At 71.3% G+C, this 5,000-nt stretch overlaps 1 non-coding gene across 1 annotated transcript; it reads left to right on the top strand.

Annotated features, from left to right (window-relative positions):
* The first annotated feature begins 2,420 nt into the window (after positions 1-2,420).
* On the top strand, positions 2,421-2,539 carry LOC128824129 (5S ribosomal RNA). Its single transcript, XR_008442357.1, has one exon. It is a non-coding gene; the product is annotated as a 5S ribosomal RNA (ribosomal RNA).
* The last annotated feature ends 2,461 nt before the right edge of the window (positions 2,540-5,000 follow it).

The following is a 5,000-nucleotide window of genomic DNA, read 5'->3' on the forward strand; positions in this document are numbered from 1 at the left end:
CCACCGACGTCGAGGGCCAACCCACCTCCCGCGGCCCGCGCCGCGTGGTGTGGTCCTGTCGGGGGGGGGGGGACCGCAGCGCGCCCCTGCTCGCTCTCGCGACCGTGTTTGGCCCTGCTGAGCCTCGCGGCTCCCTGGGTTTTTCGGACCCCTGGGTGGTCTGCCGGAACCGCTCGACCTCGCACGGCGGAGATCTCGGCCAGACGGCCCCACGCATGGAGGGCCGGGCACGTGCCCGGGCCGCCCCGAGGAGGGAAGTCCCCATCGGTCCCTGGATCTGTGCACGCGAAAAGGAAGAGGGTCCCGATCCGCCTGAACACCGGACGGCCCCGCGGTTGGGGTGCCGGCCCGCGAAGGGCCCTTCCCGTCGCGAACGTCAGCGCCACATCGATCGGCGGGCGCGAGAGGAGCGGGCCCCCCCTCCCTCCGGGGGGGCGCCGACACTCGGAGCTCGGCTCCCGGCCGCTGCGGGGCCCGTGAGCTAAGAGCCGGGAAAAGCGGGCCGTCTCGGCGGAGGGCCGGGTGGGTGCTGGCCTCCGCCCTCAAACGTGCCCGTTCCCCCCCTCCCACGCCGGGCAGGGTCGGGTACAATACTCGGATTGATCCCCTAGGCTGAGCTCCGGTTCTCACAGGCTCTGAAAAACCTGTCCTCACAAATCTCCGCACACAGTCCTCGAAAGACGGGTCGAAAAAGCCAAAGCCCCGCCTTCGGCGGTACGAAACTGGAACCGGGCGCCACCTCGTGGTTCCCTCGGTCGGCCGAGACGGCGTTGGGCGACCCCTTCCGGACATCCGCGAGACGACCGGCCGTCAGGTCAACCCATTCGCTCCAAAGGGGTTGACCCGGTGGCCGGGAGGGGACTTTGAAAATTTTTCAGACTTGGAAAACTTTTTTTTTTTTTTTTTTTTCCCCCAGCCCGCTTCCTCCGGGTTGACCCGGTGGCCGAGCGTCTCACCGTCCCCGGACGCAGCGAGGTACTGCCTCCCGGCCGTCAGGATCGGGCCCACGGAAGTCTGATTTTTTAAAAAAATTTGCCGACGCCACCGCGGAGGGCTACCCGGCCACCCCGGGCCCCGGAGCCGGAAAAGGGAAGAAAAGGATCGGGCCCACTAGAGACATGGACCCGGCCGCCAAGCAGGCCGCCCTGGGCTCACCCTCCCCGGCCGCAGCGAGGGACATCCTCCCGGCCGACAGGATCGGGCCCCTGGAAGTCTGGGGGGGGGGGGGGGGGAAATCCGCCCCACGCCTCCGAGGAGGGCTGCCCGGGCGGGCCGGGCCCCGGAGCTCGGAAAAAAAAAAAAAAAACACCCCAAAAAAGGATCGGGCCCACTAGAGACATGGACCAGGCCGCCCTGGGCTCACCCTCCCCGGCCGCAGCGAGGGACTGCCTCCCGGCCGACTGGATCGGGCCCCTGGAAGTCTGGAAAAAAGAATGGAACCTGACGCCTCCGAGGAGGGGGCGCCCAGGGAAGGAGGGAGATCCGGGTCGACCTGGTGACCGGACGGGAAAGCGGCCACCGGGCGTGCCCGTTCAAACCTAGGGGTTGACCTGGCGGCCGGAAAGCAAACCGGCCACTGGCTAGCCCCGTCGGCAACCTACGGGTTGACCTGGTGGCCGGGAAGCGAACCGGCCAGCAGGTGAACCCGTTCGATTCCACGGGTTGACCTGGTGCCCGGGAGGGGACTCTGAAAAATGTTCAGCCCTTTCGGCTCGGGGTTGACCTGGTGGCCGAGAGGGGACTCGGACGGCAGGCAAGCCGCCCTGGCCTCACCCACCCCGGCCGCAGCGAGGGACTGCCTCCCGGCCGACTGGATCGGGCCCCTGGAAGTCTGGGGGGAAAAAGAAAATGGAACCTGACGCCTCCGAGGAGGGGGCGCCCAGGGAAGGAGGGAGATCCGGGTTGACCTGGTGACCGGACGGGAAAGCGGCCACCGGGCGTGCCCGTTCAAACCTACGGGTTGACCTGGTGGCCGGGAAGCGAACCGGCCAGCAGGCGAACCCGTTCGATTCCACGGGTTGACCTGGTGCCCGGGAGGGGACTCTGAAAAATTTTCAGCCCTTTCGGCTCGGGGTTGACCTGGTGGCCGAGAGGGGACTCGGACGGCAGGCAAGCCGCCCTGGGCTCACCCTCCCCGGCCGCAGCGAGGGACTGCCCCCCACCCACCCACCCCCCCCCCCGGCTGACAGGATCAGGGCGCACTGGATGTCCGGGACAATATTTTCCCCGACGCCGGGGAGGGCGGGCGGGCGGAGGGGCTCTGGCGGCCAGCCCGGGCCCCGGAGCTCGAGAAGGAAAAAAGGACCGGGCCCGCGAGAGACGGGGGCCCTGCCGCAGGGGGGCAGTCCGACCGGGGCTCACCGTGCGGCAGGCCCGGGCGTCGGCAGGGGAAAGCGGGCGAGGAGGCGCGGGGGCCGGGTGCCTACGGCCATACCGGACCGAACGCCCCCGATCCCGTCCGATCTCGGAAGGTAAACCGTCCCGGGCCTGGCTAGTACTTGGATGGGTGACCGCCTGGGAATCCCAGGTGCCGTAGGCAGCTTTTCCCGGTCCGAGCCAGCTCTCTCTCCTTTTCTGGGGAGGAAGGAGAGGGGGGGGACGGGCCGGAAAGCCCCTCGTCGCTCCTGCCGAGTCGGAGGTCGCGGCCGCAGGTCACGGGTCTGGGCGCCTGGGGTCCGGCTCCCCACCCGGCTTCCTCCGCGGAGGACCCACCGAAGCCGCTGGGGGAGACCCCGGGCATGGGGCGGACTGGCCCGGACCCTCCCGGCCGCCGGCCCGCAGGACCGCCCCGAATCCCCCCGCCCCGCGGCCACCCAGGCCAGGCCTGGCCAGGCGGGACGGACGGCGGGTGTCCAGCGCCCAGCGGCTTCCGCCAGCGGGGACCCACGGCCCCCAAAGCCGCAGGGGGAGGCCCCGGGCCCGGGACGGACTCGCTCGGACCCCCTGCGCCCGGGCGCCGGCTCGCGGGACCGCCCCGAATCCCCCCGCGGCCACCCAGGCCAGGCCTGGCCAGGCGGGACGGACGGCGGGTGTCCAGCGCCCAGCGGCTTCCTCCAGCGGGGACCCACGGCCCCCAGAGCCGCAGGGGGACACCCCGGGGCCGGGACGGACTCGCTCGGACGCGCTCGGACCCCCTGCGCCCGGCCGCCGGCTCGCGGGACCGCCCCGAATCCCCCGCCCCGCGGCCACCCAGGCCAGGCCTGGCCAGGCGGGACGGACGGCGGGTGTCCAGCGCCCAGCGGCTTCCGCCAGCGGGGACCCACGGCCCCCCAGAGCCGCAGGGGGAGACCCCGGGGCCGGGACGGACTCGCTCGGACGCGCTCGGACCCCCTGCGCCCGGCCGCCGGCTCGCGGGACCGCCCCGAATCCCCCCGCGGCCACCCAGGCCAGGCCTGGCCTGGCCTGGCAGGCCGGCGTGCAGCTCCCCCGGGCTTCCTCCCCCGACGACCCGCGCCCCCCCGAGCCGCAGGCGGAGACCCCGGCCCCGGGGCGGACCGGCCCGGGCTCGCTCGAGCCCCCTGCGCCCGGCCCGCAGGACCGCCCCCCCCCCCCCCCGAATCCCCCGGGAGAGGCCCGGCCTGCACGCCACTGACGACCCGCGGCCCCCAAAGTCGCGGGAGGCGCCCCCGGCCCCGGGGGCCGGTTAGCTCCGTGTCGCTCCGCGCCCCCCCCCCGCCCCTCGCTGCCGGGACCGGGCACCGCCCCAGAGTCAGCCGCAGCCGGACGGCCTGAGAGCTGCCCTCCTGTGGACGACGGTGAGTTTACCTTGACACTAACCGGCCATCAGCCAGGTCAACCCCATTGCTAGACTGGGGTGGACCTGGTGGCCGAGTGGGGACTTGGAACATTTGACAGCTGCTCCCCGGGGCTTGACCGCTTGTCCTGAACGCCCCCCCCACCCCACCCCCCCAGCCCCCGGCTCCTGCTCCCCTCTCCCCAGCCTCGGTGCTCCGCTCCCTGCCTCGGAGGCTGCCCCTTTGCGGCGCCTGCATCGCCTCCGAGGACGCGCACCTTCCGGAGGCTGGACGTAAAGCCTGACGCCCGCCACCGCCGCCGACCCGGCTCTCCGAGGGACGACTGTGAGGCCTCCCCCCACCCCCGGACCGCCCTGGGGACGACTGCTAAGCCTCCCCCAACGGACCGCCCGGGGGAAGACTGCTAAGCCTTCCCCGGACCTGCTCCCTCTCGACTATTAAGCCCCCCCTCTGTGGTCCTCAGGACCGCTGCCGCGCAGCCCTCGGAGTGGGGTGACACCCGGGCCGGAAAGGAAACCGGCCACCAGGTCAACCCGTCGAATCCGTTGGGTTGACCTGGTGGCCGGAAAGCAAACCGGCCGCCAGGTCAACCCGGTAGATTCAGCGGGTTGACCTGGTGGCGGAACGGGGACTTTGAAAATTTTACAGCCGCTTCCCGGGGCTTGACCTGTTGTCCCGGTGGGGACTTTGAACATTTGGCAGCCGCCTCCCAGGGCTTGACCTGTTGTCCCGGTGGGGACTTTGAACATTTGACAGCCGCTTCCCGGGGCTTGACCTGTTGTCCTGAACGCCCCCCACCCCACCCCACGGCTCCTGCTCCCCACTCCCCAGCCTCGGCGCTCCGCTACCCTGCCTCAGAGGCCGCCTCTCTGCGGCAGCTGCATCGCGTCCGAGGACGCTCACCCTCCGGAGGCTGGATGTAAAGCCTGACACCCGCCGACCCGGCTCTCCCAGGGACGACTGTGAGGCCTCCCTCCACCCCCGGACCGCCCTGGGGACGACTGCTAAGCCTCCCTCCCACACACACACACACACACACTGTCGGGGGAGGACTATTAAGCTTTCTCCCTGGAGCGCCCGGGGGGGACGACGGTTAAGCCTGCCCCCGGACTCCTCGGGGGAGGACTATTAAGCTTTCCCCCTGGAGCGCCCGGGGGACGACGATTAAGCCTCTCCCGGACTGCCCGGGGGACGACTATTAAGCCTTCCCCGGACCTGCTCCCTCTCGACTATTAAGCCCCCCCT

This window comes from Malaclemys terrapin, chromosome 15, assembly GCF_027887155.1.
Source record: "Malaclemys terrapin pileata isolate rMalTer1 chromosome 15, rMalTer1.hap1, whole genome shotgun sequence".
NCBI classification, from domain to species: Eukaryota; Metazoa; Chordata; order Testudines; family Emydidae; genus Malaclemys; species Malaclemys terrapin.